At 31.4% G+C, this 13,221-nt stretch overlaps 1 protein-coding gene across 2 annotated transcripts in view; it reads right to left on the bottom strand.

Annotated features, from left to right (window-relative positions):
• MEP-1 (zinc finger protein MEP-1) overlaps window positions 1-10,844 on the bottom strand; it is a 233,767-nt gene extending 222,923 nt beyond the window's left edge. The window contains exon 1 of one of the 2 annotated variants that reach the window (XM_035351659.2): window positions 10,568-10,844. The gene's annotated coding sequence lies outside the window, so the exon portion shown is untranslated. The remainder of the gene's footprint in view (window positions 1-10,567) is intronic. The other variant, XM_035351658.2, reaches the window with a different exon arrangement.
• Window positions 10,845-13,221: the final 2,377 nt, after the last annotated feature.

Raw genomic sequence — 13,221 nt, 5'->3', positions numbered from 1 at the left:
AAGTCATGTGGTGTACACATCAGATTTTTTTTATTAGGATTTCAAAGCTTCGAATGACTTAGAAAGAATAATAATAACGCTAAATTTTAAGTTTTCGTAATTCAAATACTTTTTAAAGTTTTATCCCATCTGAAGGTGCAGATGTCCTATCTTTAGAAGATGCAAAATGTAGCTGCTAATCAGTTCAGATATCTACAGAATCGCATAAATTATTTAGGGCTAAATCTGATCTCAGTACATTAGTCCTCGAAATAACTGAGTAGAAAAACTAAAATATAATTTTTACATAAATTCAAAAAGTTTCTCGCTTGTTTTAAAACAATGATCCTGTTTTTGAATATTGTATTCATGAATGTTTCCCTTAGAAAGTCGTCCACAAAGGTACCCTCCCTCCTTTATGCAGAAAGCCCTTGTAAGCTTTTGTCATGTTTAACAGCTTTCTAACTTCTTGTACTTGCAAAGAGCATTATATCTTCTTTCAATTTAGTTCTGCTAAGACGAGTCAGTAATTACAGGAAGGGGGACTAAAAACTTTCAGTTTTCTGTTCGAGAAAAAATGTTCAGTTGCACTGTACAGTGATTCCAAATTTTTATAATGTAAAACAAATTTTCAGAAATATAGCACAGAAGAAATAAAAGGTTTTTATTACAAATATGTCTTCTTTCATGAAGTTTAACAATTCCCGACTTATGATTTCAATGTAAAATATACGACTATTTAATTAAATATTCTAAATTTGTATTATTTACAACATATTTATTTGTTACATTTCTAAATTAATATAATTTTTTATATATATTTTATCCTAAACTTTCATCTAATTTTCTTATAATTTTAACTGAGAAAATCCTGAGATAAGCTTTTGTTTATCAAAGCACTTTCAAACATAACGAACATAATTATAATACGCGAGACTGTGTGGATAAACTTGGTGACATACTCTATATTTATGTAAAGCCAAATTAAATACAAATATTGTCTATTCAAACACTGATTAAATCTTCATATAAAAATCTACAAATATCTGCAGTCAATTAAGATAATTCAGATCAAATCAAATTTAATAATAAAATATGCTGATAATTATACTAGGTGTGGGATGATGGAATTTGCACATTTTAAGTTTCATCAATTAAATAAATTTCTTTTACAGCTAAAAAACACTTTCCTTGGTAAAAGGTAAAGATTAAAAACCAGCAAATTCTAAGATCTGGAAAATTTGGAGATACGATTAAAAACCGAGAGTTTCCTGTCTCTACAGCATTATTTATTGTTCTTGAAATGTTAAATCTGTATTTACTAAACAGTATTCATTATCACTGTTTATTAAACTCACTGGTTAAACTCAGCTGCTTATTACATTCAAATTTCTATCAACCAAAACAAATATATACTAATCAATAGAAAAATCACAGTTATTAAACTCATCTCTGAACCAAAACAAATATATATTGAGTATCAATAGAAAAATCACCTCATCTTTGCCACTTATTAAATTCATACTGCAAAAAGGTCAATTCTTCATAGCTAGAATATCCTACTTGTACCTATAAAAGCTTTTCATACCTTAATTATTTAATGCACTGTGGATGTGGACTTTATTCCTTCAATAAAATCTGTCTGAGTGAAATCTTTCTCCCGACAGTTTTCAGAGTTGTTAGTCAGTACTAGATTTCAAAGGGACAGAATTTCTCTACCTTAAAAGTTAACAAAAACAATCCTCGATAGCACATGCACTATAAATGAGTGAGAGTTTCTTCTCAAATACTAGCTGATAGAAGATGGAAATTCAACATCAGCATCCCAAACTTTAAGGTTTCCACATTCAAAATCTTCCCTTTGGAACAGTCATATTATGCTCACAGAGTTACGAAAAAGTTCACGAAAAGCTTCTAACCATACATTAAGAGAAAAAAGCTAACTGCAGACTTAAGAAAGGGCGAGAAAAAGCATTCATTATGCTTGCAATCGTGAAATGGCAGATCAACTTGGAAGACAAAAATGCAGTCTGCTGGCTAGAAACGAGAGATTTGAAACTGTATAGATCACAGGAAGACACATTCTTTTAATTTTTAAATGCTCAATTTATAATGTGTTGAAAATGCCTAAGCAAAGAGATTTAAGCCTGAAAGAAAAGGATAACTGTTTAAAAGATCTTGTGCAGCCTCCTAAAGGCCATGCATATCATAATCAGTGCATGGAGTTAAGAAGCCTCAAAGGATTCATAAGCTATATAGCTAATATTTCATAAATCAGTGAGGAAAGGGTTCATTCTTAGAATATGTATCAATTCACTACAATATTAAAACAGTGTGTATAAAAACTGTGTTTAAAGAACTCCAGAAACTGCTAGCAACAATGATACACGACAAAGAGATGGCATGCCATCACCAATTGAATCTTATTAGAAGCACAACAAATTCTAAGAAAATTTCTAACAGAACAGTTACAATAATATGCAGTTCCACATTCTCGTGTTCAAATAATGATGTAACAACGGCCTTAAGATATGACAGAGAGAGCCATGAACTTTAAAATCTGAATAGTAAAATAACATCTGCTCAAAGTATCAAAATTCAAACTAGTGGTAAATAGGATGTGTATCTAATGGCACCCAATACCATGAATTCAGGTTCTGTGGCAATATAACAATGCAAACTTCCAGTATTTGTTCCCTTCAGTACCTCACATGGATATAACCACCATGACGGTGTAAGCAAAAGTGGGATTCATAAAAAAATGGAATCATGGCACTAATGCATCTACTAGGAAATGGAGTAAAGATCAAGGTGCCTGGGCCAAAGGCCCTACCCCTTATCGAACAAAATTTCAGTTTTTCTTAATTACACACAAAATAACAAGCAGAGAAAGATTTGACAAAAATGTTGGTAGATTTGCCTAAAAGTAAGACCCGAAAATTAGTAATTCTGAATTTGGGTACTTAAACTGGAAAGAGATTGACTAAAAATGCGAGCCCAGCAAGATTCCATTCAAGAGTTAAGCATCTGGTAGTAAGCCGTTTGAGCTGATGACTGAAACTGCTTAAGTAAGACACATAATAACAACAGCAAAAGGAAATACTGAGAGTTCTTTGGTGAAAGAAAAAGTGAGACAATTAAGTGCAAACTGAAAAATTACAAGTTACTGAAATACAGAGACACTGATGTATGCGAACAAAATACACATTAATAATGAGCATATACATAGAAAATATAACGAAATATGCATATCAAGAGATACTACGTGTTGCAAAAGAACAGGGAGCAACCAGCCAATTGATTATGTGAGTATTAGCCTCTGGTGTAAAATTGGGTGCCCCTTCGATTAGTGACAATTTTTTTTTTAATTATGGCATTGAAACCTCATTTCTGGTTACCATGATAGTTTTAACTTTGCTTTAGCTTTCTGATTTTATTTAAATGAAAATAGATTGATGTGCACATGGACAAATTTAAGGCAGTGCGTAATGCCTAGTTTGTGCAATTCTAGGATTTTTTGTAAGTGAAAACAGATCGATGTGTACATGGACACAGAGTTTGCGCAGTTCTTCGACTTCTTATTTTCGTTTTGTGTAGCGGCCATCTTGAAATTGTGCCTTCCTAGTGCCGATCTTGGCGTCAAAAAAGAATCGCCAAGAAACAAGGGGCACCCAATTGTAAACTTTTACCAAGCATTACATAAAATGACTAATTACGTGAAATACAAATTATCTGATAATAGTTTATTATTATTATTATATATTTTTTCATATGTATTTTAATAGGTTTACGTTGAGAACTGAGACACTATAAAGATTATCCTTCGCTGTTAGCTTTGCTACACATAAAAATTTCTTCAAATAAATTAAACTACCGTATATACCCGCGTATAAGTCAAGATATTTTGAACAAAAAAAAAAAAAAAAAAAGACTTCAAAGTGGGGGGTCGACTTATACGCGGGGCCATAAAAATCCCGAAATCAAAAAAGGCGTCGCGACATGGAAAAGCTTCTTTTCCAGAACTCGAAAATGACTTGTATGCTTGGGTTTTAGAGTGCTGGCAGAATGGCTTCATTGTCACTAGAACTGGCATACGTTTACGAGCAATGAAGCTTGCAAAAGAAGAAAAGTATGGTGTTCCAAACACGTTTCGTGCATCAACACATTGGTGCACTAAATTTATGAATCGCCATGGTTTGTGTTTACGCCAACGCACCAAACTGGCGCAAAAGTTACTATCTGATTTGGAAGCAAAGGTTATGGAGTTTCAAAAATACATTATTGATGTAAGAAAAAGGACTTCTTTTGAACTTTCCCAAATAGGGAATATGGATGAAATTCCCATGTCTACCAGAAAATAAAACAATTGACTGCAAGAGGGGAAAAAAGCATTTTGATAAAAACGACCGGACATGAAAAAACCCATTTTACGGTCGTTCTTTCGGCAGTAAGCTTTGTCCGTTGATCATTTTTAAAAGAAAAACTTTACCGAAAAACGTTGTGTTTCCATCAGGTGTGCTGGTTCACGACAGAGTTCGAGACTGAAAACATGCATGATGACGAGCCAATGACGACAGAAGAGTTCTATGAAATGTTTGGCGAATCTGACCATGAATCAGACGTTTTTGATTTTGTTTATTTACCAAGGTATTTTTTTATCGTATACTTACCTTTCTTTTCTCAGATGATTTTGAATAAATGTAGTACTTAAAAAATTTTTTTCGAAGTTTCTCGATCGATTTCGGAAGTGAGGGGTCGACTTATACACGGGTTTCTTATTTTCTACGAATTTTTTATGTCGAAGTGGGGGGTCGACTTATACGCGGGTATATACGGTATATTCATTCTATTTAATTTATTTGAAGAAATCTTTATGTGTAGCAACGCTAACAGCAATTAAGAAACTTTATACTGTCTCTGTTCTCAACGTAAACCTGTTATTGTTAAACACACTAATGTAGGTGCCATTTCCTGTACTGTCTGTGTGTGATTATGGCAAAGCCTCAAGGGCTATCTGCCTAAGGGAAGGGATGCCTTCGTGGAGGACTTTCTAAGGGAAACTGGCTCGTATACACGTTTCACATGGCGAAAACCACGAAAAGACCCATGCAGCCAGCCCGTTTGCAGGATTCGAACCTCAGACCGAACTACCAGTGTTCAGCGATTTTACCGCTTGGCCGCTGGTGAGCCCAATTCCTGTACTGTAGCACAGAGGGTTTGGTTTATTTGATTATGGCAAAGCACTCAAGAACTATCTGCCTAAGGGGATGGATAACTTTGCAGAGGATGTTCTAAGGGAAAGTGGCTCAGGCTATGATTCCTCTAGTGCAGTCTGTTCTCACAACAAGAATAGCACAACCTTCCACACACACAAACAAACAATAAAAATTCTGAATAAAAATCAGCATCTCAATATTTTTGTTTTAATACTGCTTTGAGATGTTATAACTGTCATCAACAATACACCTATACCATGAAATATGTGCATATCCCAGAATTTTCTACTTTTCATGCAAATTTCAGAGTTGTATTCTATTGTATTTCTTTCATGTTGAGTAATTTTAACTATCAGCAGTAATTTCTTTTTTAAAAAAAAAAAAAGACTGTAATCGCAGTTCTATTCGAGACATGCATTTTTGTGCTCAGCATAATTTTTTTAATATTGTGGTATTTTTTAATCCACAGTATAAATGAATGTTGTGCTTGTATACTCCAATATGGAAAAGTATAAGAGGAATTTTGCCTGAAGAGTGGAAGTTATTAAGAGACCTTTCTCTGAGAAACTGGTTAAAAAATGTTACAATCACAGAAAGCCATGGAAATACTCATATAATCAATCCACGCACTGGATCAATTGAGTGCTTGCTCAGTTATCCATTTTGGGCAATGAACACATGAGCGATACAAAAAAAAATATGTTCATAAAATGTTGATATGAACTGGGAAATGTGCAGAAGAAACATTTTAAATGCTTAAGCAAACTTTTGGTCAGAAAATAAACTACAAATTATTTCATTAGTTAATGAAAGAAATTACATTAACATCAAAAGAATCAGATTCTGTATCATGACAATGCACATGCTCACATTTCATTTACTGTGCAGCAATTCTTAAAATTCAGAAACAGTTCTGACCCACCCTTTTCACTCACCAGATCTAACTCCCTGCAACTTCTCCTTTATTTTTATCATGTTAAAAGAGAAGATCAGATTGTACTGAATGCTTTTAGAAAAGATGATTTTATCAAGTACGTATTAAATGCGAGAAATACACTGAATTAGTACTGACAATGCAATGGGAAGTATTCTGCGTGTGATGGATATAAAGATGTGTTAAAAGAATTTGAAAAAAAAAAAAAATTGCAGATATTTCAATAGCCCGATGTATAAAGAATGTTGAAAAGGAAATAAAATGTGTTCTTCATAACCAAATTAAATTAATTTTACCCCACTATTTTGAAGAATGAAACACTCTCATCAACAGCATTAGTAAGTTATTTGTATTTCTATATTGATTTGTATTTTAAATAAAATTTTGTGACTGCTCGCCCCATAAAACCAGATTTTAATGGCTAATTTTTTAACACAGTACAGACTATATAATATCTATATTTAATCTTGTCATGTAGTTATGCAGATCATAATTAATATTTGCAAGTTTTCTGAAGGCCTTGTACAGTTCACTTACATAATTTAATACATGTCTAACATGTTGTTTAAAATAACTGTTGGCTAGTGACAAATAATACCCTTTTGAAGCAACACTTAGCAGCAGCAAATTGGAAACAGCATGCTCTTCTCTCACGAAGTAGCATTATATAAAACTGTAACTTGTAACGAACCTGCATTCCTGCAGATAAATTTATGTTTTTATTACTCTTATGGAGAGTAATTTTTCTTGCCACATAAAATGACTCGGTGTTCGCTTAGTGAAAGTAAATGATCACAGTTTTCCAATAGTGTATATTGGAAACTAGATCCACAATTATCATACTATTCATTTATTGTCCATGTAAAAAAGTAACATCAATTAAGTTCTAGGAAGAACTATAAATGATAGATGAGAACTGTAGAAAGATTCAAATAATTATCCAAGAGAAATCTGCATTACTGAGATGGAGGTAGAAAATTACAAATAAGATCATTTGTTTAGCAGATGCTTTAGAGGTTGACCAAATAAATATTTAACCCTGCCAAAGACAGGCAGTCAGGTATTGTTCTGTTATCAGGACCGGCTTCAGAAATGTATGGATATATGCATGGTACATACAATACACACGTGCATTGACACATTCATTTCTGAATCCGGTCCAGAAAACTGAACAGCACCAGCAGTCAACATCAGTCTGTGCATACATACATCTACTGAATTTCATTCATTTTAGGTTCAATAATGTAGTTGAGCTTAAAATCATACTTTGCTTTCAAGTTGTCAACATAAATTAAATTTGGTTATAAATTTATTTTTTAAAGGAAAAATTAATTATAACAATGAAGATGAGGGAAAGTAATGAAAGAAATCTAATAAAATGATAATTTCATTACATGGATTATTGAAAGAATTTGTATGCACACAAATTTTACATTAGCAAAGATTAAAACCAAACTCAAATCACCATATATTAATTATACTAGAATACCTTTCCTGAATTTTGGGGTATAAAAGAATGAATCAGTTCAGTCATTGCTTTTACATAATTTGTGAAACTTATTATATTATAAAAAAAGTCAATATATATGAATGAAATTCAGTAGATATATTGAGACTTCCTCAATCTAAAATTCAACTTTTCTTATTTTCTTGCACTTAGCTGTTAAAATTCTGGTTTTAACATGTATAGCTGTAAATGACATTTACCTTTGTTTTTTACACTAATACACACCCCTGTATTTTTAAAGTTTTCCTAATTTCAACTAGCATTTCTAAACTTTTTCATTTATTACAGACTACACAAATTATGGGACAAAATTTTAATAGCAAATGTATTAAAATTACCTAAAGTCAGAATAGCAAAACAAAGCAATTCAAGAACTTCAGTACAAGCAATGTATCAGTGCTATTTGAAAACCCATTACAGCTGCAAATAAACAGATTTTTTTTAATACAGTGGTACCAGGATACACCTCCACTTTGAAACATGTGTACACAAGTTTTTGTTTGATATATAATACTTGCTTGGACTACAACTCAAACTCATTGAATAAAAATTGTGCTGCCTACCCTTATTTACTATTTTGAAAAGATGCTATAACTGGCCACGAGGATGTCTGCTGCTACTTTTCAGTACTTAACCCACACTATAACTTTTAAGTTTGACCTAATTATGTGTTTTTTGCCTAAATTTTTTGTAAATTTGTTAACAGTGAATTTTACAAAAGTTAATGCAAAGAATCAAGCAACAAAGAAAATGATAAAGATCACAATAAAGGTTCAAAAAGAGATTGAAAATAGGAAGATGGCACACATATCCAAGATTTGAGTACTGTGTACCATTAATGATGTATAATACTGAGGTACCACTGTATTTTTTATGTCTATGACTGGTGAAATGCAGATTAAAGCATGGATTCTAAAAGCATATAACTGATCAGATTCTATTTCAAATTAAAAATTGCTAAACTTTTAAGCTTTCTTACTTTGATACTTAAAATTAGGATATAAAATTAACTAATTTTCTTCCTATAACGTACAACATTAATAATTTCAAAAATATATAAATTCATGGCTTTAGTGTAGAATTGGGTGCCCCTTTGATTGACGACATTTTTTAAAAAATTTTGGTGATGAAACCTCTCTTCTGGTTACCATGATAGTTTTAACTTTGTTTTAGCTTCCCGATTTTATTTAAATGAAAATAGATTTATGTGTACATGGACATATTTAAAGCAGTGCGCAATGCCTAGTTTGTGCAATTCTAGGATGTTTTTTTAAGTAAAAACAGATCGATGTGTACATGGACACAGATCTTGTGCAATTCTCCGACTTCTTATTTTGGTTTTGTATAGCTGCCATCTTAAAATTGTGACTTCCTGGTGCCAATCTTGACGTAAAAAAAGAATCGCCAATAAACAAGGGGCACCAAATTGTAAACTTTTACCAAATTCATATATAGGATTTTTACATTACATTTCGAAAATATTTTATAGTCTGCCTAAACAATAGCATTTTACCCATTACGAATAATATAATTCAAGATATTTATCAATTAGAAAAAATACTTTATTTAATGACTGATGGATGAAATGAAAACTTTAATGATTACAAATCACCAAACACATACATATATGCACTTGAATTTACTTTAAAGTTTTAAGTATTTCTACATATGCTCGAGTATATGAGATATCACACTCATTATACATCTGGCATAATTACAGTCGTAAAGCACTTGTTAAAGACAATTAGTTATTAATCATTACTCAAAAATAAACAATTCGTGAAGTGAGAAGTCTATGACAAATTCAAAACTGAATGAATATTAAACTTGAAAGCTAACTTCCAGCATAAAATTTGACAGAATCCATGATCATATGATGGGAATGAATATTATTTTAATTTAAATACAATAGCTTTTAAGGGAAGTACAAAACATGTCCCCTTCCCAATAAAATGACCTATTTGAAATTTGCTTACTAGAAAATCCTATACATACTGTAACAAACATTAAAATGCTGAAAATATTTTATTCAAATTCAAAAAAGAATCAATACCAGTTAAGGTATTTCCATATAAATAAAACAAAACTATGTTTGCATTTCTTCTGTAGAAATTAACTCTTAAATAAGAACAAATTCATGATGAAAAATTCAGCAAGGCAATTTATCATTAATCATGGAGTAAATGTTATCACATTTAAAATCTATAATTTTAATCAATGTACACCGATTCTTTGAAGTCTACCGAACGCATAATTATATTAAGTAAGACAAATTAAATAATCAAACTTTTTTTTATTTTTGACAGCCATATGGATGCAAACAAACGTCGGATGAATAAACTAATTACATAACAATTAAAATTTGCATACGATCAGCTTTAATCCCACAAAATTTAGCTTTCACAAAAAGAATATGATGGCATAATCTATCCTAGTAACTGCTCACAGAACATGTAACAACATTAGAAAATGATTAAAGCGTCATAATTAGGAAATTTTACAAAATATTAGTTTACATCTTCATTTTATTTCAATTCCAATCTTAAATTTATTGCTCTGTGTAATAACAATGCAGGTTCGCAATATAAAAAATTTAGGCTTACGTAGAATGTGAAAAATTAAACACTTTAAATTAACATTAAATTTGAATTTTTAAAAAAAGTTCATTAAAAAACGTTATTTAAATTTCTGTTAACGGTAAAGATGAAAAATTACAACGATCCGTAAGAAATGGTAATGGTGTCGCGACTGAATTCTGCCTAATCTTAGCATTGCTCACTTCCAAGCCATTCGCTAAGTGCGGTACCAACGGTACAGCCTCGGCGGGAAGTGCGCGGAAGCTGCTGTGATAAGTACCAAACATATTCTGAAACAACTGTCATCTATTAATCTGACCGTATCAATAAGAATCATAAAAGCGACAATGCTTACCTTAAGTGTACTTCTTGTCACATTAGTACTACAATGAAAAAGAATAGTACATATTACAGTATACCGGCGAATTCATTTTTAAATAATTCTGACACAACCACACATCCTCCTGTACCAACATGGCGCTCCAACGTCACGTGACCACAAAAGCATTTTTTCATCATTTCCACTTATACTAGTTATTGCAAGCGAATAGGAGACAACTAAACATGCCACGTGATAAAATCGGTTTTAACCAATCCGGTTCAGAAGAACCGAACTCGACCCGGTCCTCACCGAGTCGGAAACACATACTCTCTGGCCAGATGCGATCTCATTGGCGGTATGTTTAAAATGAGAGCCTTGGTACGAGGCTAAGAACATCACTCGAATATGTTATGTGCATATTAAAATATGTAATAAAAATTTAAATATAACTTGAATATTTTAATTCAGATACCAATTCTAAAATAGTAAAAAACTATAATTAATCATTCTTACTCTTTCAGTTTATCTCTCATACATATAATTGAAAAAAAAACATGTGAACTTTTCTACTCACACATGTGAATTTATTTGCTATTTAATAATGATTCAATATTAAAAGATTTTCATTTATGTAACCATTCTAAAAGAAAAGAATTGCTGATAAAAGCAGGAAGCGATGTGCTAAAGTGCACATATTTGCAATGTGTTGGGAGGTACTTAAAAGGCAATTTACTTGTTCTAAATAGATAACATTTTAGCTGTTTCAAAGCATATGTTTTCCTTTAGGTATACAGAGTTTAAATGCTTAAAAACTCTTAACATTCAACTTATCTGTAACACCCCCAGTGTTGTTTCTCAATAAACTATAACTTAAACATGTAAAAAACAAATTTAAAAACTGGCCTTTGTAAGCAGTTATCTAACGTAAACAAAACTGAAAGTGTATATTTAAAAATGGGAAATGGCAACACGGCAAAAAATTTAAATAAATGTAGATTAATGAGTAAATGTTGGAGTTACGAATGAGCCGCATATGATTTCACTCAACAGAGGTCGCTGCCTGAGTTTAAGGAAGAAGAATGTATTTGGCGGTTGTTCTAGTCGTTGTACAGTTCGGTTCACGCGATAAATCCGATCTTGTTGTTCATAACACCCGAAAAATATTCACATGCACTTTAGCTATACAAATATCATACTGACTCTCCAGAGTACGCTTATGATTTAAAGAAAAAATGTGAATTCACATATAGAGACATATATGAGAATTTTTTAAAATTTATTTAAAAAATTTTGTCACTTAACGAAACTTTTCTCAGTTAAAAAATAATTCATTCTTGTAAAAATAATAATCAGTTTTTCAAGTTTACCTTACATATATTTATTTATACAGCTATAAAAACATTTAAATGTACCATTCACTAAATAATTAGTAATCTCATTCAATATAAAAAATATTGCTCATAAGTGTCATAATTTTATAAATAATACTATCTAATAAAAAAACAGTTCCATAAAAAAAAAGTGGCATTTGAAAATGCAGAGTAGATTTCTGACAATTCCATCACAATCATTCTTTGAAAATGTTTTCTTAACTTCGTTAATTCTACACAATGTACGAGGTTCTTTCCTATATATTACTAAAAAGACGCCCTTCCTGTAGCGTAGACAAGAAAAATTCAAAGCTTCTTCAAAATTCTGAATGCTTTCATCTCAATATATTTATTTGTATGTAACTGGGGCAAAACTATATTGCTGCATATACTATATTGTTTTATCTGAAAATAATTTTGACCTGAAGACTTGCATAGGAAAAAAAAAAAAAAAAATTATTCAATGTCTTACCTAGGATTAACAGATAATGTAGGGATCAATTTTAAAATTCCTTCAGTTGATGGTGGTCTTACTTTCTGATGAAATTTTTTCATTAACCAAAATTATATTTTTAGTATACTAAAATTAAAATATTCGTCAGACCTTTTAGGAATATTTCAGGACACTACAGAGCTTAGTTAGGAAAATATTAATTTATACAGCGGTGCATTTCTGTATGCGTATTCGCGCATGAAGTTTTGTCTCAGCATCCATTCGCTAATTTTACGTCGTCCATTCCGAAATCACGAAATTTCAAATTTAATATCCGTAACTCTAACTAGCCATTCAATTTTGATCGAAACTGATCATCTGAACTGTAAATAGTTTACCTTAATAAAATACTGATTACTCTAAACATGACTTCACTTCTAAAATTACATACAACATATTAACAAGAATACAAGATGACCTCAAATATGAAAAAGTCTCTACGTTTTTGAAGGAGTTTTGCAAGACAGAAACAGGGCTTTGACACAAGGAAACCTTCTCATGCGTGGTAATCAGATGTTGCAGAAAACAAAATTTTAGATTTTTATGTTACAAATCCAAAAACGCTCCCAAAGGAGCATTTTTTACATTTACACACACATACACGTTTTGAGAGCATTTGTGCTAACACTCCTTTGGGTTAGAAATATATAAAAACAGTATACCTTTAAAATTTCCGATAGCCAGTCTCGGACGCTGGAGATAAAATGTTTAGTCCCCTGCAGTGTTGTCATTGCTCACTTTGAAATTGTTGAGTTTGTTAATAAAAAATTTGCTAAAGTTTTACAAAATATGAAATAGACAATAAAAAATATTCCAAATTCGGA

This window comes from Stegodyphus dumicola, chromosome 8, assembly GCF_044657685.1.
Source record: "Stegodyphus dumicola isolate Sdum_Otavi_A_Nest chromosome 8, ASM4465768v1".
Classification (NCBI taxonomy): domain Eukaryota; kingdom Metazoa; phylum Arthropoda; class Arachnida; order Araneae; family Eresidae; genus Stegodyphus; species Stegodyphus dumicola.
Note: the sequence above shows the minus strand (reverse complement) of the source record. Positions and strands in the feature narration are given on the sequence as shown.